Source organism: Narcine bancroftii, chromosome 3 (assembly GCF_036971445.1).
Source record: "Narcine bancroftii isolate sNarBan1 chromosome 3, sNarBan1.hap1, whole genome shotgun sequence".
Taxonomy (NCBI): Eukaryota; Metazoa; Chordata; class Chondrichthyes; order Torpediniformes; family Narcinidae; genus Narcine; species Narcine bancroftii.
In genome coordinates this window covers 69,175,727-69,202,229 of record NC_091471.1, presented here as the reverse complement: position 1 = coordinate 69,202,229, position 26,503 = coordinate 69,175,727, and the positions used below count along the sequence as shown (strand labels likewise).

General features: G+C 38.1%; 1 long non-coding RNA gene across 1 annotated transcript in view; it reads right to left on the bottom strand.

Moving 5' to 3' along the window:
• Window positions 1–261: 261 nt before the first annotated feature.
• LOC138757236 (uncharacterized) overlaps window positions 262–26,503 on the bottom strand; it is a 39,622-nt gene continuing 13,380 nt past the window's right edge. The window contains exon 2 of the long non-coding RNA XR_011353443.1: window positions 262–439. This is a non-coding gene — a long non-coding RNA (uncharacterized lncRNA). The remainder of the gene's footprint in view (window positions 440–26,503) is intronic.

Sequence of the window (26,503 nt, the reverse complement as noted above, 5' to 3'; positions counted from 1 at the left end):
TTGACGTTTATGCTCCAAATATTGAGGATACAGCTTTTGTTGTGGATATGTCTTTATTACTTGGACAAGAAAATTCTAATGTGATGATTGGAGGAGATTTAAATGTGGTATTGGAGCCTTTATTGGACAAATATCCAAGAGCAATTAAGAAATCTAAGATGGCAGTGCAAGTGACTAACATGATGACAGATTTGAATTTAGTTGATATTTGGCGGAGACTTAATCCTACAGAGAAAGATTTTTCTTTTTATTCCTCACGTCATAATTCTTTTTCAAGAATTGATTATTTTTTAATTTCAACACATTTTCAGAATAAGGTTATATCCGTGGATTATAAGGCTAGGTTGGTTTCAGATCATTCAGTACTATTATTAGAATACCAGAGTTCGTCCCGCCGCCCACTGGGCTCATCCTTGCTCCGCTGGCAGCGCGGCTCCGTCTGAAAAAAAATAGAATACCAGAGTTCACAAGATGTTCAGAGAACTCCAAGATGGAGATTTAATACTATGCTATTACAAAACCAGAGTTTATTAGTTATTTAAAAAAACAAATTAGGGTTTTTATTAGTAATAATATTAATTCTGTTTCTAGTCAGTTTGTTTTATGGGATGCAATGAAAGCTTTTTTCATGAGGTCAAATTATTAGTTATGCTTCTAAAGTAAAGAAAGAGAGACTTAGAGAGATTGAAGATTTAGAGAAAAAAAACAACTGTTATTGAAAAAGAATTTCAAAAAAATGCTACCGAAATGCAAAAGAATCAGTTAACTAATTTAAAATTTAAATATAATGAATTACAAACATATCGCTTTGAATGTTTAATGAATCGAACTAAACATAAGTTTTATGAATGGGGTGAGAAAGCCCATAAAGTTTTATCATGGCAGTTAAAAAAGGAACAATTATCTAGGATTATACCAGCAATTAGAAAGAAATCGGGTATTACTTTTCGACAAAATGAAATTAATGAGGAATTTTGTAATTTTTATAAAAAAATATATACTTCTGAATGTAAAGATGTAACTGAAGATGCAATAGATTCTTTTTTGTAAAATATTAAATTGCCACAACTGAATCAAGAAGATACACAAGAGTTGGATAAATCTTTTACAGAAAATGAAATTGAAATGGCGATAAGAGATATGCCAAATGGAAAGGCACCTGGTGAAGATGGGTTTTCTATAGAATTTTATAAAACTTTTAATGTTGATATATCTTTTATTTATAAGGATGTAATACAGCAAATTTATAAAACTTGTCAACTACCTGAATCTTGTTCTAATGCAATAATTACAGTTATACCAAAAAAAGATAAAGTTCCTTTACAGGTTTCTTCTTATCGACCAATATCATTGCTAAATGTAGATTATAAAATTGTAGCTAAAGTTATGGCTAATAGATTAGCTCAATATTTACCTAAAATAATACATAAAGACCAAACAGGATTTATAAAAAATAGATATGCGTCTGATAATATTTTGCATTTAATTACTTTGGTAAATAAATCTAAATCTCAAATGAATTATCCAATAGTGTTTTCATTAGATGCAGAAAAGGCTTTTGATAGAGTGGAATAGAAGTTTTTATTTAAAGTACTTGAGAAGTTTTGCTTTGGTTCCTCGTTTATTGAACTGATAAAGGCTTTATATAATAGTCTGAAGGCTAGAGTTGCTACTAATGGGCAGATTTCAGAATCTTTTGATTTAACAAGGTCTACTAGACAAAGATGTCCATTGTCACCTGCTTTATTTGCTATAGTTATTGAACCTTTGGCACAATTAATACGTCAAAATGAAAATGTTAAGGGTATGAGAGTTTTGAATAAGGAATATAAGATTAATTTATTTGCTGATGATGTCTTATTATACTTGGTGGATCCTGATATTTCTTTACCAGCAATTCAAGAATCTTTATCAAATTATGGTCAATTATCGGGTTATAAGGTAAATTGGGCTAAAAGTGAAATTTTGTCAATTTGTAAAGATGATTACTCAAGATATAAAAATATTACAAATTTGAAGTGGACTAAACAAATTAAATATTTAGGAATTAATGTTAATACAGAATATCAAGATTTATATTCAATTAATTATCTTCCTTCAATAAAAAAAGATTAAATTAGATTTGATTAGGTGAAAGGATTTACTTTTAGGTTTATTAGGGAGGATTAATACTATAAAAATGAATATTTTTCCTTGGATACAATATTTATTTCAATCAATTCCTTACTTTTTTAAAAAAAAAAGTTTTTTTAAGGATTTATATAAAGCAGTTAGAGAATTTTTATGGAAGGGAAAATTTCCGAGGGTAGCAATGAGAAAGTTGATGTGGGATTTTTAATTTGGAGGTTTAAGATTACCAAATTTTCAATATTATTATGAGGCAGCTCAATTTAAATTTCTTAGTGCTCTAATGAATATGGAGGATCCACCTAGTTGGGCAAAGATAGAAATGGCAGTCATTTTAGAAAAATTTCCACATGAATTTCTGTTTCGATGGAATAAAAATTTATTACGAACTTATGATGTACCAATATTGAAACATTTAATGAATTTATGGACGAGTAAACTTAATAAATTGGGGCTTAAAAATAAGTGGTCTGGGCGATTGCCATTATATAATAATCAACTTGTTCCTTTTACAGTCTCCAATATCATTTTAAAACAATGGGAAAGGAAAGGAATAAAAAATTTATCAGATTGTTTTTTCGAAGGATGTTTTTGTTCTTTTGAGGAACTACAAAGGAAATTTGGTATTAGTGGAAACTCTGTTTTTGTGTATTATCAGTTAAGATCATTTGTAAAACAGATATGTGGTCGGCATATGATTCTATTGCCTGAAACTAGTTTTGAGAAATATGTGCTTTCAATACCAAAAAAGGGGTATATATCTGATTTATATTGTATTTTACAAGAAAATGAAAGTAAGAAAGATTGGGATAAAGATAAGTTGAAATGGGAAAAAGATTTAGGTTCTACAATAGCTGAAGAAGCCTGAAAGTAAATTTGTCAAAATAGTATTCGGAAATTGATTAATGCTAGATTAGTGATGATTAATTATAATTTTATACATCAATTATATTTAACACCAGAGAAATTCAAAAAATTTGGTCTTAGTAAGTTAGATTGTTGTTTTCGCTGTGATCAGATGGCTAATACTTTTTTACATACTGTTTGGTTTTGTGACCGATTGCAACAGTTTTGGAAAGGTATTCAATCTATATTTAATAGTTGTATATATCTATGTTGTATTACATCCTGATATATTTTTTATTAGGGAATATGCAATCATTAATTGATTTAGGATTAAATGATTATCAGATTTCTTTTATCTATTTAGCCTTAGTGGTGGCCAAGAAATGTATAGCGCTTACTTGGAAAGATCGAAATATATTAACTTTGGATAGGTGGTGCTTAGAGATGAAATCTTGTTTAATTATGGAAAAGAAATATTTTTCAATTCAAGATAAGATGTCTTTTTATAAGCTGAAGTGGACTCCATTTGTTAAGTATATGCAATTAAGTTTGACTTAAATATGTCTTTAAGTGTGATATTCTAGATGATTTTTTTTCATTATTTTTTTTGTAGGTGTTTTTTTTAATATTATTTTATATAATATTAATTTTATTAATTTTACTAACTCTTCACTCTTTATTTTGGGGGGGAAGGGTGGGTTTTTTAATATAGATTTTATTATTTTTCTTGGTGGCCATATTGGGGGGGCTTAGTTGGATTTAAGTTAGGTGACTAATGTTGTATTGTAATCTTATTATTTTATTTTTTTATCTTTTCTTTAAATGTAATTTTTCTTTTTATTCTTGTGATAAAATCTTTAAATAAAATTTTAAAAAAACAAAAAAAAACTGTATCTTATAGGTGAATGGTAGAACTCCAACACCCTTGAATGTCTAGAAATTGATTCAGTATTTCCTCTACACTGTTCTGTTCATTGTCACTGTTAATGTGGTACACCCTCTTGACAAGGCTTAGATTTTCACTTGCTTTGTCACCAAGCAGTGATTCATGTCCATCTGGGACTACTGCGAACCTGAGGTAGTGCTCTTTATCTTTAACATTCACCTTGAGTTTACATGTACTCTTTGTGTCCATGATCTCTCTATTGTAGGCTTTGAGCAGCACACGATTTGCATGGATGTATGCTTTATCTTCATTGTCCTGATGTCGCGTTCACATCAAAATTACCTTTGCCCCTGTGTCCAGCATGAAAGGAATATTTGTTCCACTTTTATACAATGACTCAGTCCACGTATCCTGCTCAACGCTGTTCACTTCCTGCACCATCATGCCCACAAAAAGTGTATCACTGAGAGCAGTTTCTTCTATTGTGTGCACTTCTACTTATGTCCTGTTTCTCATTGGGAAAACATTGATTTGGATAGTGATTCTGCCCTTTACACTTATTACAGATTTTCCCATAAGCTGGGCATTATTTTGGTGCATGTGTATGAAATGTGTACATGATCAGGAAAGTTCTTTGTTTCATAGTCCAATAATTTACTTCTCACTTCTCCAAGTTTACCAGTATCAGGCAATTCTTATACTGTGCACAAAATTTAACATTTATGAATCTCAACCACATTTTGGTGCTTGAAAGGTAAATGGTTACCACTCAAGAAGTTTCTTGTTGGTTTCAGAGAGATATTTGTTGCTCGTTGGACACACACAAACTGATTTCCTCCAATCAGTACTTCAGTGGCTTGCCGAAGAAACTTGCCCCAACAGGGGTTTACCAAATTATAACCTCTTCTTCCAGTTCACTAGAGATTTCCTCTTGTTCCCCTTATTTCAAGAGAAGCACTCTAGCCAGCCAGCTATTTCCTCTTGTAAGTACTACAATGGTTTTGAACAGGCTGAGCTCGGAACGCAGAACTCGCAACCCATCTTCAAAATGGGGGTTTTCAACAAGCCTGCCAGCTTGCCATTTTGTAACTTCTGTAGAAAGTCTGCTTTACAAGCCAGGGAACTACAAACTGGTGAGCTTAATGTCAGTCATGGGTACATTATCTGAGAGGATTCTACAGGCATATGGAAAGCAAAGACTGATTTAGGATCATAAACATGGCTTTGTGCATGGGGAATCATGTCTCACAAATTTAAAGGCATGACCAATAAAATTAATGAGGGCAGGGCAGTAAATATTGTCTACATGGACATTAGCACATATTTCAGCAAGGCCCTATGTGATAGGCCGCTCCGGAAATTCAGGGTGAGCTGGCCAATTGGATTCAGATGCTAGAAGTCAGAGTGTGGTAGTTGAAATTTGTTATTCAGATGACCTGTGGTGTCCCAAAGGGATCAGTGTTGTTTCCACTGTTTTCATAGATACTAAAGGTTTATTTGACAATTTGGTTAACATGATCAGTAAGTATGTGGATGACACCAAAATTGGTGGTTTAATGAAGAGTGACGTAGGTCATTTAAGATCATAACAGGATCTTAATGAACTGGGAAAGTGGGCCAAGGAAGAGCAAATGGAATTTAATTCAGACAAGTGCAAAGTGTTGTTCCTCACCTTATATGATTAAACCAGGACAAGATTGGCACAGTAAATGATGGAGCCAAGAAATGAATTACAAAACAATGAAAGCTAGAGGCACAGTTATGTAGTTCCATGAACTACAGAGGTATGTGGAACCACTGTATAGCCATTAGCACTATCTGTATGAATGTACTGTATGGGCTGGCTTGCCCCCTGCATCTGTGTCACCTCCCCTCAGAATCCCCAAAATATATTATACCCAAACCCCTCCCTGTACCTGCCTTGGAACGAGGCCAACAACATGTGAGATGTGATGATGTCTTATCGTGATTCAAGCCGATTAATCACAACTCTCAGTCTAATGTGGTTGATCAATAGCACTACAAGAGGTAGACCAGGTATTTTGCACAATTGCCTTCATCGGCCAGAATACTAGCTCAGGACTGGGACATTATGGTATTGTTGTGAATTGATGTCCCAGCTCTCATCATTGATGAGACAAAATTTGAAGTAATTTGTGCAGTTTTGGTAACCTGGATATTTGGAAGGGATACTGCTAAGTCTTATGACTGCCAAGCATGAAATATTAAGAGAGGGAGGACAGGATGGGTTTTTTCTCCCTGCAGAGTAAGTTGCTGATAGTTATATCTTATCATCGTTTATAAAATCACAAGGTGCATAGATAAAATAAATGATCATAGTTATTTAGCTAGGATAAGGGAATCTAAGCTTAAAGACAATCAAATTAAGGCAAGAGGAGAAAGGTTAAAAAGGGGCCTGAGGGTCACCTTTATCACACAGATAATGGGTATGTGTAAAAGTTCCAAGTATTTCCCCCAAAAAGGTGGTATTTCAGTTTCATCTCATGTGAAATCCGGCCCTTATAAGAATGGAAAAGAGAATGAAAAACTAAGCTAACTATGGCAATGAGCTATGGTAGTCTAATAAATAATTACATTAATATATTTTGTTAGAGAGAGAGAGAGAGAGAGAGAGAGAGAGAGAGAGAGAGAGAGAGAATACATTTTTCTGCTATTCATTTATCTTAAAGAATAAAATCTTCCTTCAGCTGAATATTTTTATTCAAGCAAATAGAAACAAATAATTTGATTTTACACATTATAGGACAAATGGAATATTTTATACAAATCTCTAACCGTATATTTTATACCTATCTTTAACTTTCCAAACAGCAATGATAAAAATATTTTCTATTTCAAAATTAACTTAAATTCTGGGGATTAGTGTAATCATTTTTGGAATGTAAACTTCTACGGTGGTATCATGTGTTTGTGCTAAACGTCCTCCACGCACCTCACATACCCTTGCCCAAAAACAATTTATCCCAATCCAGGCATTCTAGATCCTTTCTCATTTCCTCAAAATTGGCCTTTCTCCAACTTAGAATGTCAACCTGTGCCCCAGATCTATCCATCTCCATAATCAAATTGAAACTAATGGCATTATGATCACCGAACCTAAAATGTTCTGTCCCCTCTGCTGTCTCATTCCTTAATAGGAGGCTCAGTATTACACTCACTCCTGTTGGTACTTATAAATATTGATTTAGAAAACATTCCTGAACACATTTGACAGACTCCAAGCCATCCAGTTCTTTTACAGTAGGGGAGTTCCAGTCAAAATGTGGAAAGTTAAAATCTCCGAATATCACAACTTTATGTTTCCTGCAGCTCTCTTCTATCTTGCTACAGATTTGCAGACAGATAAAAGATTTGCAGACAGATAAGAGGACTCCATTATATAACAATGAAACAGGTCTTTTTAATTAATTTGTGGCCCTTGGAAAGAGTGGCCATCTAAGTGGAGACCAAGGGAATAACTAAAGTGAATTTATGCTTTTTATAAGTGAGAGCTTGCTTACCCTAGGATATATAATGCCCTAATATTTCTAATTTGATACCCCACAGATTAACAACAAAGATCCATAACCCATTAGTAGCAGTGAACTGCTGAAGGCACATGAGAATGATGTTGTCAGGGAACATGAAAGTATTTCTACTTTTCATTTGCTACAGCTTGACAGGTGCAAGTGGGATATGGTTGTGGTTGTTCATCAGATGGACACCAATAGAGTAGAAGCCCTTGTTAATAAATACTGCTTTCTAACTTTTTTATTTTTATTTTTCACACTATGAACCCTATTGACCAAAATACATATAAACATTTCCCTCTTGAATATACACAGTGTCATTTTCTCCCCTTTTCCCCCCTCCCTTCCCTCCCTGCTTCCCACACCCCTCCTCACCCACTAAACGTTCAACACATACGATACATTAAACCCATTAAACAATGTCATCACTAACTTTGTGGACGAATGTGCATTTTTTGGAACAGACCAATATGGATCTCTGCTTTCCTAACCTGAATGTCATTTTTCAATTTTTCACATTGACTCTTGAAGTACTGTTTCTCCATAACCATTATTATGGTGGAATATCTCCTTGCATGCTCTTACAGTCTGTATGGACATTATCTAAGGTTAAAGCAATTTGAGATTGAATTGTAGGATGACGTGAATTTTATTTCAATAAAGTTGTTAACCCAATATACAAGTAAATAGTTTCTAATTTAAATGCAACCTTCAGTCATTTGTTCTTTACTTTTGAAGCAAGGTACTAAACACACAATTTTAAAAAAAATCCAGTTTTCTATCAGCTGAATACAGTCTTTAAAAAGTTATGAACCAGAATGGAAGTACCCTGGCCAATTAGGACTCACTAGTGACGATATTAATTTTATGATTCTCAAGTGTCTTAACAACTACTTAATTGGTAGATATAATGACCAACAATATTAACAAAGCACAAGAGAGAAGGAATCTGCAAGAACTAAGGTAGAACTGTGAGTTACTCATCCTTATTCACCAATAAATCTATTTATAGTCATAATAAGACTGATTAATAAATTGTTGATATTAGAACCAAAGTAATCCCTATTATCTCTGTAATAATATATAATACATAATCATCAACATAATTGAAATTTTAAAATTGCTTGATTTGCCTGCATGTGCAGACAATTCTGAAAATTGTGCTCATATTATTTTTGTTGCATTTGCAATCATATTATCTAACCCAAATATTTTCAATTTCCCATATTTAAAAATGATCCCAGTAATGTATTGGGACCATATAGCAATTTAATGATTATCTATTGAAAGTGAGCATGGCTTACTATTCTACTGATTAAAGCGCCACTGAATAAAGTGGTTAGAGTGGAAATTTATGACCTGTTGATCTTTGCAGCTAAACAGTCTTTTATGTTCATGCAGCTGAACCGAACTTCACCAAAGAATTAATCATTTGGACCCCTTGACCCTGTTTTCAGGAAGTACCAACAAATGCATATTGTCAGTGTCCCTGTTTTCTGGGACTGGTTGTATGCCCAATCACCAGTTGGTTTGTACTGGTGTTCTCACTGTAGTTTACCGATGGACCCAGTCCGGAATATATATTATTAAAAATGGCTGGAGTCCAAAGGGTTAAAGTCTTGCCATGGAATTAACTTCTGCTCAGCAAATGAGCTAATTGCTTTCTGGACCTTTTAATTTTCCTCTTAGGAAAACTGATACATTGTTCTTTTGAAATTTCAATAGCAGAACCTCAGTGGGTCTTAACATGAGAGCAAATAGATCAGTAAAAAAATATTTATTGCCCATTTCACATTTCAATTCATGTTGAAATCTGAAAGGAAAGCAGAATAAACAAACTACTTGTGATTGATGCCTCTTTTAATATCTATCTACCCAAATCGTACCTCAAACAATCAACCATAATTCTGTGCCATCCATTGGTCTGCTTTTAAATTTGTATCAATGACCAGAGTCAAGAGTATATTAAAGTCATAAAATCAGGTTAAGATAGCATTCGCAACCAGACAATTTAAGTGTAATATTCCCATGTGTTCTATTATAATAGAAGTTTTAATCTTCATTAAATTACCAATGAAATTGATATTGTGTTTTATAAACTTTTGTTAATATACTCACAGTTTCACTTCAAAGCAGGGGTGTTCTTTTATATTTCTTGACTGGACATCCCTGGCAATTTTTCAGACTGACTGAATGAAAATGCAGGTGTATGAAATGTATAACTGTTCTTCGGACATAGTTATTGATCTCACTGGCTTCCGTGGAGAAAGAGAAATCTAGCAATCATGTAGAAATAAAAAGTTGTAACAACGTAAAGTTGTTTCAGTTACTGGATCACCTTTCTCTGAAAGGTCTCCTTATGTCCTTTTCCTATCGAGTTCCATGTATTGAATTTTGCTTGCTCCCACCAAGAAAATGATTGAGAAATAACCTCTGCAAATGATTTATCTGTTTCATTTATTTTCCATGTAATTTCAACTTTCCTTAATTCAAAACCCACAGTGTGTGCTGTAATTTTGATGTTTAGACGATAGAATTTACCAGAGTCAGGAAAATCATGCTTAGCAAATCTACTGGAGTTCTCTCAGGATATGTGTAGTAGATTAAATGTGGGGGAACCGAAAGATATGATGTATCTGAATTCTGAGAATGCTTTCAATAAGGTCATATCAAGGAGGATAGTGAACAAAAAGTTACAGCATATTGTAACAGAGTATACAGCTATGTTTTTGGGAGATAAATTGGGAAAGGTTTATTAGAGTAGGTCACATACAATTACATTAAAACAGATCTTATTTGAAATACTGGAGCTCTGTTAATGCTAATGCAAGAGCTTTGGAGAGTGCCCAAGAGATTTCACTAAAGGATTGTTGTTTACAAAAGGCAACAGATGAAAGAGCTTGCCAGAGGGACCTTCCATCTGGAAGGGTACTTGCTGTTCTAAGGGGGTCATGTGGTTTTGCAAGCAGAGAGAGTCAAACAGGCTTTCTCTCAGAGAGAGACTAACGGACAGACAGACAGACAGAGATCACTTATACAGTGTTACAGCCAGCAACAGCAGCTGGGACTGGAACAGGACAAGCTGGAAAGCTTGTGGAAAGCCCCATTGTAAGACAGGTTTGTAAGTGGTTTGTTCAGCCTGATCAAAGCCCATGTAGTTCATGCAAGAGGAGAGGACTGGCTGTCTAATGTTTCACTTGGAAAAAGAGAAACAAAAAAAGAACTCTGTAGTGACTTGAAAGAACGAGGTTATCATCTGGAGGACCCTGAAGGGGACTAGTTTCATCAGCAAAACACTGGAGTAGCTAATTAAAGAGGAATCAGTTGTGGATGTCCTGGAACAACAAATCTCTCTCTGAAAACTGATGAGAGCCTTCCTGAGAGGTAACCATTTACCTTTCAAGCACCAAACCCTGGTAAACTTTATAAATGTTAAATTCTGTGCACAGTATAAGAATTGCCTATAACCAGTGAATTTGGAGGAATGAGAAGTGAGATTGTAAACCAAAGAAGTTTTCTGAACTTACACACACATTACATACACATGCACTTAGAATTAGAAAGGGGTTAAGTAAGTCAACAGTGACAAGTTAAAGTTTGATTCTATTTTCATGTTTAATGATAATTAAAAGCAACTTTTGTTTAAGTAACCATTTATCTTGATGAATATCTATTGCTGCTGGGTTTTGGTGTCCTCTGGGCTCATAAAAATATAATATAGGGATTATATGCTAGCATGGAGTAAGAATTTCCATTTGACAGAAAACAAGAATAAATTCTTTCTTAGGTTATCAAATTGACTATTTTAGCATTGGAAAATAATGTTTGGTTCCCTGATAGTCACAATTTGGCTGAGGGACCCAATTTTCATCTTTCCAAGTGTTTTGATGATGTAAAACTAGGATGGATGAGTAGGAAAGAGAATGTAAAGATGTTTTAAGAAAACATAGACAAGTAATTTGATGAGAATATAACTTGTGAATACATAGCAGAAAGATGTGATGACACAACCAGAAAAAAAATGGTTAGATGCCTTCAACGGGCCACCAAAAGTTGTGTGGAAGCACATATATTAGTGTAATGATAGAGTGTCAGTGATAATCTAGACCACAAGAGGGAGTTGTTGATGAGTTGTCGCAGCTCGGAGTAGATTCAAAATGGATGAAAGTATGAGGTTGGGAGTGCTGTAGCTAGTAAATTATAGTTGTGATAAAAGAATCCAAGTTTTTTTATTACAATAAAAGAAACATCACATTGTGCCATGAGTAGAAAAAACACAAGGACTCTGCAGAGTGAGAATCAGTCGATAGCAGCAGAAAACATGGAGACTGTAAAGGATTCTGATACTGTAAATTGATCTGGAAATGTCAACCACAAGTGGACGTTGTTCAAACAATGACTTATGCTGAACCTGCAAGCCATTGGACTCGATAGCAAACTTGATGCGTGGAAGATTGCATTTCTACTTATGATGGTGTGACCTCAAGCACTGGAAGTTTTCAACACATTTTCTTTTGCTGAGGCAGAAGACCAGGGCAAGTTCAACAAGGTTAGCAAGATGTTTGATGAACAGTGTTCATGAAAAAAAAATAAAACCTTTGAGGGTTATGTATTTTGCTTACACCCACAGCTGCAAGGGAGAGAGCTTTGATACATTTTTAATGCACTTGAAATTAAAAGCAATAGCATGAAATTTCAGACCACTGCAAGATTCAATGATCCATGATCAAATTGTGTTTGGGATTATTGATAAGAAAATGAGAGAGAGGTTAGCTGGAGTTGTAAAGTTATGCCACACCTTGAAATAGCAATGCAGCATGCGATAAAGCTTGGTGTTAGTGCAAAAGCCATTGAAAATGAAGGCATAGTCATAGCCACAGTGTCTGTCATAAGAAACATCAAAAAGATTGAGAGACATTTCAATTGTTAACGATGTGGCACTCAACATGCATCAAAACAATGCCCAACCTAAGGAAATGTCTGTAATAAGTGCAAAGGGTAGAATCATTACGCAAAGCAATTTTTTTCCAAAGGGAAACAAAACAGGAGTGAAAGCATGCACACTGTACACACTAACAGACATTGAAACAGTCAAACATGAACAGAGACCACCAGGATAAGTGGACAGTGTCATTGCATACAAATGCAACAAATATTCTTTTCAAGCTGGGCACAGGGACAAAGGTCAATTTGATCTGTGAGTGCAACATCAGGGCAATGAAGATAAAGTCATACATCCATGCAAATCCTGTGTTGCTCAATGAACAGAGCATTGACTTGAAAGGTGCATGTAAATTCAAGATGAAAGTTAAACAACACCACCTCAGTTCACTGTATGTGAAAGCTTAAGCCTAGTCAAGTGGGCGTACCAGGAGTTCCCTGCTGGTGGTGCATGGAGTGACATGCTTTTATAGCCTAACCTTTTTAGCTCCCGCATCTTACATACTTAATCTATTTTTTTCTTAATGTGGAGTTATTTCTTAGTTTTAGTTCTTTTCCTTTCCCTGTTTATGTTACATTTGTACAATATGACCTTCCACTAGTGGAGCTAAAGCTGACAGAAAGGAAGAAGATGCCACTAGTTTTGAAGATTTTGCCTCTGAAGGAATACATTAATGACTTGAGTAAAGATGTTAAAGAGTTTAAAAAGAATTCAAAAGATATGCAAGCCTCTCTTGCTCAAGTTGTTGAAAATTTGGACAAATTACAAGATTTCTTCAAAGAACACAATCCCAAAATTAAGGAACAGGGGAAAAAAAATCATAATTCCATGCTGGATGATGTACAAATGGATAATCTGGAATTTAAACAAAATGTAATGACTTATTATTGAAGAAGGTCACAGATTTGGAAGTGAGAAACAACTTGAAAATCATTAATTTAGATGAGGGAACCGAACCAGAACAACTTTCCGAATTCTTCGCTGAGTTTCTCCGCGAAGTTTTTGGACATGATCTATGCTATAAATATCCAATCCTAACCATTCAATTCCACCTATTCTGCTACTTCACAGGCATATTGGTCAGTTTTCAGGCTCTAAATTAAATCTGCAGAAGAGTGAAATATTCATCTTGAACTCTTCCTGTTCCTTAGATTCCTCTGTCCCTTTTAAAATTGTTAAAAATAAATCTAACTATCAGTAAAATTAGCATGACTATTATTAAAAAGTTTAACTGAAATCCCTATCTCAATCGTCTCCTCCTCAGAAGACTTTAAAATGAATATTTTTCCTAAATGTTTATGTATTTTCAAAGCTATACCAGTTTTTGTTTCTAAATCCTGTTTTGATTCATTAGATTCTCTCATCTCTTTTATTTGGAAAAGCAAGCGCACCTGCCTCAAAAATATTTTTCCTTCAAAATACTAAAAAAATGGTTTGGCATTACCTAATTTTAGATTTTATTACTGGACAGCAAATATTAGGTACATTACTATTTGGATTCATCATAATGAATACCAAGGTTCTTCAAGATGGATTGACCTAGAGGTTAAGTCTACGAAAAAGAAAGAAAAAGTTTTGAAACCATTGCTTTAATTGTACCTAATTGACTCGTTATGTGCACAGTTTCATAACTCCAAAGGAAATGTGCCAATGAGAATTTTTCTCAAATAAAATATTTCAGTAATAATTGGGTCTTGAGCAATGATTCTGAACCTTCCCTTCCCGCTCACATACCACTTTAAGCAATCCCTTACTAATCACAGAGCACTTATGGCATAGGCATTACTTAAAGTGGTGAGTGGAAAGAAAAAAGGTTAAGAACCACTGGGTTATATTCAATGGCTAAGTTTGGGTATCCAATCTTTTCTAGATCTATATAACTGACCAACATTTTGTTTATTTTTAACAATTATCTATTAAATTTAAAATACCTAAACATCTCTTTTTTTCATTATTTACAGATTAGGAGTTTCTTAAATTCATTAGCATAGAAGCTTTCCCAGGATTTAGATTTTATCCTTATTTGGGAAGTGTATAATTTTAAACCTAATCTGGATTGCTTTCTGCCCTTTATGAATTACTTTTAAGATCTAGAGATAGTTCCCTGGGTGTTATGACATTATGGGAACAACCATTTGCCAAAACTACATGTGAGTCTATTTTGAATCTATTTTGTTCACTCATCTTTCCTTTATGCTAGGCATTCATTAATACAATTTAAAGTAGTCCATCAAGCTCTCTTTTCCAGGTTTCATCTCTTCTAAATGTGATGAATGCACAATTGTGTCATATGTTTTGGTGATGTCCCTCTCTCATTAATTTCTGGCAAAATCTATTTTCCACTTTATTGTTGGTTCTTAATGTTAACTTGACTCCTAGCCCTTTAATTGCTATTTTTTGGAGTGAATTGGGCAATGGATTTAACATAGTTTTTTTTTCTCACAATCTCATATAGTGGCTTTTGCTTTCCTTATTGCTAGAGGGCCATTTTGCTTAGATGGAAAGATACTGTCCCTCCCACTTATACTCAATGGTTGTTGGATGTAATGCCATGTCTGTCTCGAGAAAAAATTAGGTGTTCTTCTACTGCAATGAATCATAACTTTCTTTCTTTTTGGTATTCTTTTCTCATTTACTTTCAAAACTTGTAGATTAATTATATCGGTCTTTTTTATATGACCCAATAGTTATTATTAGTTGTAGTGGACCCTTTAGCTTGGTTAGCAACCCTTATAGGGAGGAGTTTCATTCATAGTTTTGGAAATTACGTCTTTTTTTATTTTCCCTTTTTTCCATTGAATAACATGGGTTCATATCCACCTTGTTCTTTGTTATTTGATATTTGTAACTTGATACTAATTAACTTTATTACTATATGTACCTATGTATTTTGCATATGTTAAAACAAATGAAAAGATTGAAAAAAAAACTTGCCTTGCCAGTGAAAGAGCTCTGCAGCATGAAAAAAATGTTCGACGAGAGTGCAAAAGCTGGTGAAAATGAAGGCCTAGTCATGGTCATGGTGTGGGACACACACACGCACACACACACACACACACACACACACACACACACACACACACACACACACACACAAACAAAAAAGTGAATTATAGGATACATCAAAAAAGTGGAGAGAAATTCAATTGTAAATGATGTGGAACTCAACATGCACCAAAACAATGCCCATCTTATGGAAAAGTCTGTAATAAGTGCAAAGGGCCAGATCACTACACAAAGCAAAGGGGGAAGAAAACAGAAGTGAAAGTGTGCACACTATACAGACTAGAGAATAAATGGCTCTCAGTGATGCACTCTTCATTGACAGGAAAACTATAAACCAATGGTTGTCATTTCATGTCTGGCACTAGAATCATAGAGTTATAAAATCAGAGACTTGTACTGCCCAGAACCAAACCATTCAGTTCACCATGTCTCCATGTCAAATCCAGGGAGGTATGGTTGTCTTACATTACCTAGCATGACACTTACTCACCCTGCTCAGTTCCTGACATTGAATATGCTTGTAAGCTTCCTTTATTTATTTTGCACAAGGAAGTCTGGTTCACAAAACCATGCAACAGTGGACAAATAGATAAATAAACAATACTTCTGAATTGCCTTTACCTAATAGAGCTGTAATTTTATTGTTTTTGTCCATTAGATTGCAAACAAAAGCTCCAGACATTTATATCCTCTTCTCACAAACTCTCACATAGATAAATAATAATGACTTAACAAGTGTTATTGTGAACCTTTGCAAGGATAGATTTCCTTCAAAGCAACAGATGGCAACTGTTTCACCCTGTCCCACTGCTTATTTAAAAACAAGTTAACTGTTTGCCAATGTAGATATGAAAACAAGGATACATTGTAAATATCATGGGTTATAAACAGCAGAGATAGTATTGCACAGTTTTGCGAGCACGGACCAAAACACCCCCTCCACACACACACACACACACACACACACACACACCCTTCATATACCACTAATTTGGAGACATACTGAGGGTGAAATGTAATTCCAAATAAAAATTCCCACTTGCTAACCATGCTAAATCCTAACGGTTGGATGTGAGAGAGATCCATTGTGGCCAGAAGCTTGATGAAGTCGAGACTGTTGGGGGTCTCTACTGGGAATTGAGATGACGGGGAAATTAGGGAATAGTGATATTATGCAATCCAAGGAAGATTTCAGGGTAATTGGATTACTAGAAGTGCAGGAGAATAGATTTAAAAAAATATATTTAAAATGTCCTTAGCAATGGATGTGGTGCTGGTGGATTGGAGGGTAGCTCATGTTGTTCCATTGTTCAAAAAAGGCTCCAAAAGTAGCCCTGGAAAATACAGGGAGGTGAGCCTGACCCCAGTACTATGTAAATTATTGGAAAGTGTTCTAAGAGATAAGACATACAATTATTTGGATAGCCAGGGAATGATTAGGTATAGCCAACATGGCTTTATGCATGATAGGTTGTGTTTAACCAATCTTATAGAGTTTTTTGAAGACATTACCAGGATGAAGTAAAGGGTCTGGATGTTGTCTTCATGGACTTTTGACTAGGTTCCACATGGGAGGTTAGTCGGGAAGGTTCAGAAGCTTGGTACTCATAGTGAGGTAGTAAATTAGATTCGACATAGGCTATATGGGAGAAGACAGAGAGTGGTTATGGATGATTGTTTCTCAGACTGGAGGCCTGTGATTAGTGGTGTGCCTCAGGGACCTTTGTTGTTTGTCATCTACATCAATGATCTGGATGATAATGTGGTCAATTGGAGCAGCAAGTTTGCAGATGAAACAAAGATTGGAGGCATTGTGGACAACAAGAAGCCTTTCAACACTTGCAGAGATGTCTGGACCAAGTGGAAAAATGGGGTAAAAAATGGCAGATGGAATTTAATGCAGACAAGGGTGAGGTGTGGCATTTTGGAAGGATAAACCAAGAAAGGACATATATGGTAAATGTTAGGATACTGAGGAGAAATGAGGGAATACAGATACATAATTCCCTGTAAGTGTTGTCACATGTAGATAGGGTTGTAAAGAGAACTTTTGGCATATTGGCCTTCATAAATCAAAGTATTGAGTATAGGAGTTAGGATGTTAAGGAAAAATTGTATAAGACATTGGTGAGGCCAAATTTGGAATATCATGTGCAGGTTTGGTCACCTAACTACAGGAAATTTAACAATAAGTGAAAGAGTGCAGAGAAGATCTACTAAAATGTTGCCTAGACTTCAGGTACTGAATTACAGGGAAACGTTAAACAGGGTATGTCTTTTTTCCCTGGAGGGCAGCATACAGACCACTCGACAGATGCTGCAGACCAGCCATGAAACAGGTAAAGACATGGCCAATAGGAGCCATCTCTACCCTTCAGGACTGCTTTGAGAGCACTGACTGGCATATGTTTAAGGAGGCAGCAAACAGACAGGGATTGGATCAAGTTAGAGGTGTATACAGTGTCAGTGATCAGCTATATTAGCAAGTGCATCAATGACATCACTGTGCCCAAGACCATCACTACTCACCCCAACCAGCAGCCATGGATCCCATGGATGCAGAGGTGCAGGTGCTGTTGAAGAACAATGACTCTGCCTTCACAATGGGCGAAAAGGCAGTCTTGGCCAATGGAAGTGCCAAGTTGTCCAAGGCCATCAGGGAGGCAAAAAGGGCTCATGACTGGAAGATTCAGAGTCACTTCTGAGACAGTAGTGACCCACGGCACATGAGGGAGGACATCCGTACCATCACCAACCACAAACCCACAGCTGCCTGTGCCAGGATGCTTCCTTCCTGGACACTTTGAATTACTTCAACATGTGCTTTGAGGTGAAAAATGATGTAGTAGCAAGGAAGTCCATACCCCTGCAATAAGAACAGGAAATGCATCTCATGGAGGCTGAAGTGAGAAGGATGCTGCTCAAGGTCAACCCTTGTAAGGCTGCTTGACCAGATAACATCACTGGCAGAGTACTCAGAGGATGTGTGGACCAACTTGCTGACATCCTCACAGACATCTTCAATATGTCCCTGAGCAGCACCATCATACCAATGTGCTTCAAGGTCGCCACTATCAGTTCTGTGCAGAAGAAGCCCTTAGTGTTCTTTCACACTGACTACCATCCTGTCTCAGTCACGTCCAGTGTTATGAAATGCTTCGAGAGGCAAGTCATGGAGTTCATCAAGCCTCAGCTGCCCCCCTCACTGAATCCCCTCCAGCTTGCATAACATTGCAACTGACCTACAGACGACACTATTGCCACCATGCTCCACACACCTCATCCACCTGGAAAATAAAGACTCGTATGTTCGAATGGTGTTCATGGACTTCAGCTCAGCACTCAACACAATCATATCACAGCACCTGATTAGGAAGCTGAACCTGCTGGGCCTAAACACCTTCCTCTGTAACTTCCTGACTGGAAGACCTCAGTCAGTCTGGATCAGAAACAACATGTCCAACACCATCACACTGAGCATGCCCCCCCCCCCCCGCCACCCAGGGCTGCCTGCTCAGCCCACTTCTGTCTACCCTGCTGACCCATGACTGTGCAGTGAGATACAGTTCTAATCACATCATCATGTTCACAGAAGACATGATGGTGGTGGGGCTTATAAGCAATAACAATGAGTCAGTTTAGAGAGAAAAGATGCAAACACTAATTGACTGGTGCAGAGACAACAACCTACACCTGAATATCAACAAGACAAAGGAGATGGTGGTCAACTTTAGGAGACCCCAGGGGATCACTCTCCACTGACCATCGAGGTAGTCAAAAGCACCAGATTTCTTGGCGTGCACCTGGAGGACAATTTTTCCATGTCCCCCAACACCAGATCCATTGCCAAGAAGACCCAACAATGCCTTTACTTCTTGAGGAGTTTGAGGAAATTACAGCGTCCACCCTCCACCCTCACTACATTCTATAAGGGATGCATTGAGAGCATCACTGCCTGATTCAGGACCTGCACCAACCCAGAACACAAATCTCTGCAGTGGGTAGTAAAGACTGCTGAGGGGATTATTGGGGTCTTTCTCTCTGCCATGATGGACATTTATAACAGCCATTGTTTCCCGAAAGCCATAAACATTGTGAAAAACTCCACACAGCCCTCCTGCAATCTGTTTTCTCTCCTGGGATCCAGGAAGCATTCGGGCCCGCACGACCAGATTGCAAAACCATTTTTTCCCCCCAAGTATGAGGCTTCTAAACTCTGGAGACACAGGACTAGCATATGCAGCATGACATCACCCTGTACAAAAACAAAGGCGAGAAATCAGACTGCTCAAACTACAGGGGAATCACGTTGCTCTCCATTGCAGGCAAAATCTTCGCTAGGATTCTACTAAATAGAATAATACCTAGTGTCGCTGAGAATATTCTCCCAGAATCACAGTGCGGCTTTCGCGCTAACAGAGGAACCACTGACATGGTCTTTGCCCTCAGACAGCTCCAAGAAAAGTGTAGAGAACAAAACAAAGGACTCTACATCACCTTTGTTGACCTCACCAAAGCCTTCGACACCATGAGCAGGAAAGGGCTTTGGCAAATACTAGAGCGCATCGGATGTCCCCCAAAGTTCCTCAACATGATTATCCAACTGCACGAAAACCAACAAGGTCGGGTCAGATACAGCAATGAGCTCTCTGAACCCTTCTCCATTAACAATGGCGTGAAGCCAGGCTGTGTTCTCGCACCAACCCTCTTTTCAATCTTCTTCAGCATGATGCTGAACCAAGCCATGAAAGACCCCAACAATGAAGACGCTGTTTACATCCGGTACCGCACGGATGGCAGTCTCTTCAATCTGAGGCGCCTGCAAGCTCACACCAAGACACAAGAGAAACTTGTCCGTGAACTACTCTTTGCAGATGATGCCGCTTTAGTTGCCCATTCAGAGCCAGCTCTTCAGCGCTTGACGTCCTGCTTTGCGGAAACTGCCAAAATGTTTGGCCTGGAAGTCAGCCTGAAGAAAACTGAGGTCCTCCATCAGCCAGCTCCCCACCATGACTACCAGCCCCCCCACATCTCCATCGGGCACACAAAACTCAAAACGGTCAACCAGTTTACCTATCTCGGCTGCACCATTTCATCAGATGCAAGGATCGACAATGAGATAGACAACAGACTCGCCAAGGCAAATAGCGCCTTTGGAAGACTACACAAAAGAGTCTGGAAAAACAACCAACTGAAAAACCTCACAAAGATAAGCGTATACAGAGCCGTTGTCATACCCACACTCCTGTTCGGCTCCGAATCATGGGTCCTCTACCGGCACCACCTACGGCTCCTAGAACGCTTCCACCAGCGTTGTCTCCGCTCCATCCTCAACATCCATTGGAGCGCTCACACCCCTAACGTCGAGGTACTCGAGATGGCAGAGGTCGACAGCATCGAGTCCACGCTGCTGAAGATCCAGCTGCGCTGGATGGGTCACGTCTCCAGAATGGAGGACCATCGCCTTCCCAAGATCGTATTATATGGCGAGCTCTCCACTGGCCACCGTGACAGAGGTGCACCAAAGAAAAGGTACAAGGACTGCCTAAAGAAATCTCTTGGTGCCTGCCACATTGACCACCGCCAGTGGGCTGATAACGCCTCAAACCGTGCATCTTGGCGCCTCACAGTTTGGCGGGCAGCAGCCTCCTTTGAAGAAGACCGCAGAGCCCACCTCACTGACAAAAGGCAAAGGAGGAAAAACCCAACACCCAACCCCAACCAACCAATTTTCCCTTGCAACCGCTGCAATCGTGTCTGCCTGTCCCACATCGGACTGGTCAGCCACAAACGAGCCTGCAGCTGACGTGGACTTTTTACCCCCTCCATAAATCTTCGTCCGCGAAGCCAAGCCAAAGATTATTTATAAAAATGTTTCTGATGTCATTTAGCCATGTAAATTATCAGTTCTATGGTCTGGAGAAACAATATCTAATTTTCACTGTTCACTACAATGGTAATGGTATGAATGACAAATAAATGCGACTTGACTTGAATGAGGGGATATTTTATATAGGCATTTAAAATTATGAGGGATATAGACAGAGTTGGATAGGCTTTTTATTTCACTGAGTGTAGGTGAGATACAAGTGAGACAACATGAGTTATGGGTGAAAGGGGAAAAATTTAGGGGAAAAATAAGGGGAAACTTCTTTACACAGTGTAGTGGGAGTGTGGAATGAGCTGCCAACTGAAGTGGTAAATGTGGGCTCCATTTCAGCGTTTAAGAAGAATTTGGACAGGTACATGGATAGGAAGGATATGGAGGGCTATGGATTGGTGCAGGTCAGTGGGATTAGTTAGAATAATAGTTTGGCACAAACTAGAAGGATCAAAGGATCTATTTCTGTGCTGTAATGTTCTATAATTCTATTGGAGGATCAGGAGAATTAAATTATTGGAGTATCGGAGAATGGGTCAGTGGAATTCAAATGATAATTTTTTTAAATTTAAGTTTTGACATACAGCACGATAACAGGCCATTTTGGCCTACAAGTCCATGCCATCCCATTTACACCCAATTAACATACACTCTCGGTATGTTTTGAATGGTGGACAAAACTGGATCCCACAGGGAAAATCCCAAGCAGACACAGGGAGAACATACAAACTCTTTACAGATGGGATGGGATTCGAGACTTCTGTCTCGCATGCAGCCATCTTCAGCACAAATTCGAGGAGATCCAAAATGAGTGATGGACTAGCCTCACCAAATGAACCCAGCTTAGCACCGACATTGGTGACTTCAGGGGTTTTTATGAGAAACTAAAGGCTGTGTATGGCCCCTCACCCCAAGTCCAAAGACCTCTGTGCAGCTCAGATGGCGAAGTCCTCCTCAGTGACAAGATCTCAATCCTCAATCGATGGTCAGAACACTTCCAATCTCTTTTCAGTGCCAAGCGCTCAGTCCAAGAATCCGCCCTGTTCCAGCTCCCTCAACAGCCCTTGAGTCTAGAGGGGGATGAGGTCCTTACACAGGAAGAGACATATAAGGCAATTGAACAACTGAAAAGTGGCAAAGCAGCAGGTATGGATGGAATCCCCCCAGAGGTCTGGAAGACTGGTGGCAAAACTCTGCATACCAAACTGCATGAGTTTTTCATGCTCTGCTGGGACCAAGGAAAGCTGTCTCAGGACCTTCATGATGCCGTCCTCATTACCCTGTACAAAAACAAAGGCAAAAAATCAGACTGCTCAAACTACAGGGGAATCACGCTGCTCTCCATTGCAGGCAAAATCTTCACTAGGATTCTCCTTAATAGACTAATACCTAGTGTCGCCGAATATGTCCTCCCAGAATCACAGTGTGGCTTTCGCGCAAACAGAGGAACTACTGACATGGCCTTTGCCCTTAGACAGCTCCAAGAAAAGTGCAGAGAACAAAACAAAGGACTCTACATCACCTTTGTTGACCTCACCAAAGCCTTTGACACCGTGAGCAGGAAAGGGCTTTGGCAAATACTAGAGCACCCCAGGTTCCTCAACATGGTTATCCAACTGCACGAAAACCAACAAGGTTGGGTCAGATACAGCAATGAGCTCTCTGAACCCTTCTCCATTGACAACGGCGTGAAGCAAGGCTGCGTCCTCGCACCAACCCTCTTTACTATCTTCTTCAGCATGATGCTGAAACAAGCCATGAAAGACCTCAATAATGAAGATGCTGTTTACATCTGTAACCGCAAGGATGGCAGTCTCTTCAATCTAAGGCGACTGCAAGCTCACACCAAGACACGAGCAACTTGTCCATGAACTACTCTTTGCAGACAATGCCACTTTAGTTGCCCTTTGAAAGCCAGCTCCCCAGCGCATGACGTCCTGTTTTGCGGAAACTGCCAAAATATTTGGCCTGGAAATCAGCTTGAAGAAAACTGAGGTCCTCCATCAGCCACCTCCCCACCATGAATACCATCGGGCACACAGAACTCAAAACGGTCAACCAGTTTACCTACCTCGGCTGCACCATTTCATCTGATGCAAAGATTGACAACGAGATAGACAACAGATTCGACAAGGCAAATAGCGCCTTTGGAAGATTACACAAAAGAGTCTGGAAAAACAACCACCTGAAGAAACACACAAAGATCAGCATGTACAGAGCCATTGTCATAGCCACGCTGCTGTTCAGCTCCGAATCATGTGTCCTCTACCAGTATCACCTACGGCTCCTAGAACACTTCCATCAACGCTGTCTCTGCTCCATCCTCAACATTCACTGGAATGACTTCATCACCAACATCGAAGTACTCGAGCTGGCAGAGTCCGCAAGCATCAAATCCACGCTGCTGAAGACCCAACTGCGCTGGGTAGGACACGTCTCCAGAATGGAGGACCATCGCCTTCCAAGATTGTGTTATATGGCGAGGTCTCCACTGGCCACCGAGACAGAGGTGCACCAAAGAAGAGATACAAGGATTGCTTAAAAAAATCCCTTGGTGCCTGCCACATTGACCACCGCCAGTGGGCTGATCTCGCCTCCAACCGTGCATCTTGGCGCCTCACAGTTCGGCGGGCAGCAACCTCCTTTGAAGAAGACTGCAGAGCCCACCTCACTGACAAAAGACAAAGGAGGAAAAACCCAACACCCAACCCCAACCAACCAATTTTCCCCTGCAACTTCTGCAACCGTGTCTGCCTGTCCCACATCGGACATGTCAGTCACCAATGAGCCTGCAGCAGTCGTGGACATACCCTTCCTTAAATCTTAGTCTGCGAAGCCAAGCCAAAGAAAGAAGAATGGTGGACAAAACTGGATCCCACAGGGAAAAACCCAAGCAGACACAGGGAGAACATACAAACTCTTTACAGACGGGATGGGATTCGAACCCCGGTTCTGATCGCTGGTGCTGAAAAGGCATTGAGCTCATCACTAATCCAACTGTTCTGCCCCACAAAGGGACAAATGTTCATCAGGGTTTCAAGGGAATAAGATCATCAGGGGATTGAAGAATTAAGAGATCAAGGTCATTGAGGCCTGGTGGGGATAGGGTCAGAGGCTTAAGATCTTTGGAAGATTGAGGAATTAAGACTACTGAATTTTGAAGGGATACTTTGGGAGATGCAGGCCAGTGCAGTGAAGACAGGTGGGGCAAAGAATTAAAAATAAATATCGTGGTGGGCCAATACACAACAGTATTCCTGGGTTAACGAGGACTGGTCGGTACTTAGAGGGTAGACTGCCTAGGAATACAAGGTGCTGTGGATTACTTTTAGAGGTGGTGGGCAAAGTGGCTACTCTCTGTCTGCCTTATGATAGACAAAAGTTAAAGAATGTCATGGATGTTATATTCTAAATGTAGTATTACACGGCAGTTATAGAATCTTTAACTTTATCTAATTTATTTAGTGATGATTAGGGAATATGATTATCTGCTGAGTACTCCATTGGGCAAGCAAGGGAGACTCATACCAGGAAGTACGTAACCTGTTAATTTCTGGAGTGTTGTAAAATAATCCAGCAATGGCTAATACTGTCTCCCACTCAGTACTAAATATATTTTCAATTGCACATTGCAATAATAATCAATGATACAACATTGACTTCTAAACTCAATCTTATGAGCAAATATTTAAGTCATTGTGCCCTGGTGTAGCAAATCCTAATGTATCCTGGTAAAAGCAAAAAAAAAATCACTTGAAATTAAACCAAATGCTATCATTACTTCCCTTTGTGTGCATAACTAAGAATCTAACAAAATATATATTAGAATGTTCCTCAAACTGTATGCACTCAAATTTATTTTGTTAACTGCTTAAATTCAAAATTAACTGTTTCCCAACAAATGACTTAGTTTCATTTTGTTATTGAATAGTTAGAGAATGATTCTTCATATCACTGATTTTTTAAAAAATTTTAGCTGTAAATATGTGGAGTAAATAATAACTGCACATTTCCTTTTGGGCCCATTACCGAGATCTACTTCTGTGAAAATACCAGAGGCTCATTAGCAAATAGCTATCTAGTCTCAGAAATCACTGACTAATGTTGTAAATTAAATATATGTCTCCGATAATTGGATATCTTGAATATATTTTATGCAAGGTGTCCTCTTATTAAAAGATTATAAAATGATTACAACATGTTAAATGAATGTACTTGAGACAGATATATGAGTCCTGAGTGGACAATTCAAAAAATAATGTAAAACTCACAAAAATAGCTGGAACCAGATAGTTGCCGAGCTATTTATGCCATTAAGTTAAAAGAAATGGCCATAACCCTAATTTTGCTGAGGCCAGTGTTCTCCTTGGAACCTGAACAATTGTTTTTGCCTTGAAATTCTTTCGAAACCATTAATGTGCCTTCTGCAATCTTCAGACGTCATTGCAACCTTGGAAACACTATTGACATTTTAAGTGGTAATGCAAGTTCAGATTCCGTGGTATTTAGTGACTTGAAAGCAGTTTATATACAGAATTACACTATTTAATTTTGTGAACAAGGATTTGCTGAGAATTATGCAGAATTTACAGGATTAAAACAGACCATTCAGACTGAATGCATTGCTAGTGTTTAAACCACAGAAAACCATTTCAAACTTTATCTTGCCGGCATCTTTTTTTTCCACTTTGTTTCACATATATTTATTCAGCTTCTTCTTATACAGTTCTCTACATATTGTATGGGACAAATACCCTTTTTTGTCCTTAATTTGTTCCTGTGCTCCACAGTTTTACATTTTTAATTAAACAATTCACATGTGGTTAAAGTGCACATTCCAGAGTTTATTCAAGGTTATCTGTGCATATTTTGATTTGACCACGCAGAAATGTAAACTTTTTATACATAGTTCCTCTCATTTCAGGGCACTAAAATATTTGGGATATTTGGTTTCACAAGAGTTTCTGAGTACTCAGGTATGTTTAATTGCTTTATTGGTGCAGATATAAGAGAACTCGGCTTGCTTCTAAGCTTTTTATCATCTTTGGAGACTCAAGATGCCAGTTTTCAAAATGAAGACTAGACTTGTGCCAATGAAAGTCAAATAAGCCATTTTGAGGCTGATAAACAAGAATAAAACAGTAAGAGACATCACCAAAACCTTAGGATACCAAAACCAACAGTTTGGAACATCATTAAGAAGAGAGCTCAGTAATCACAAAGGGACAGGTATGATGACAGGAGAATTCTCTTCATAATAAAGGAAAATCCCAAACCTATGTCCA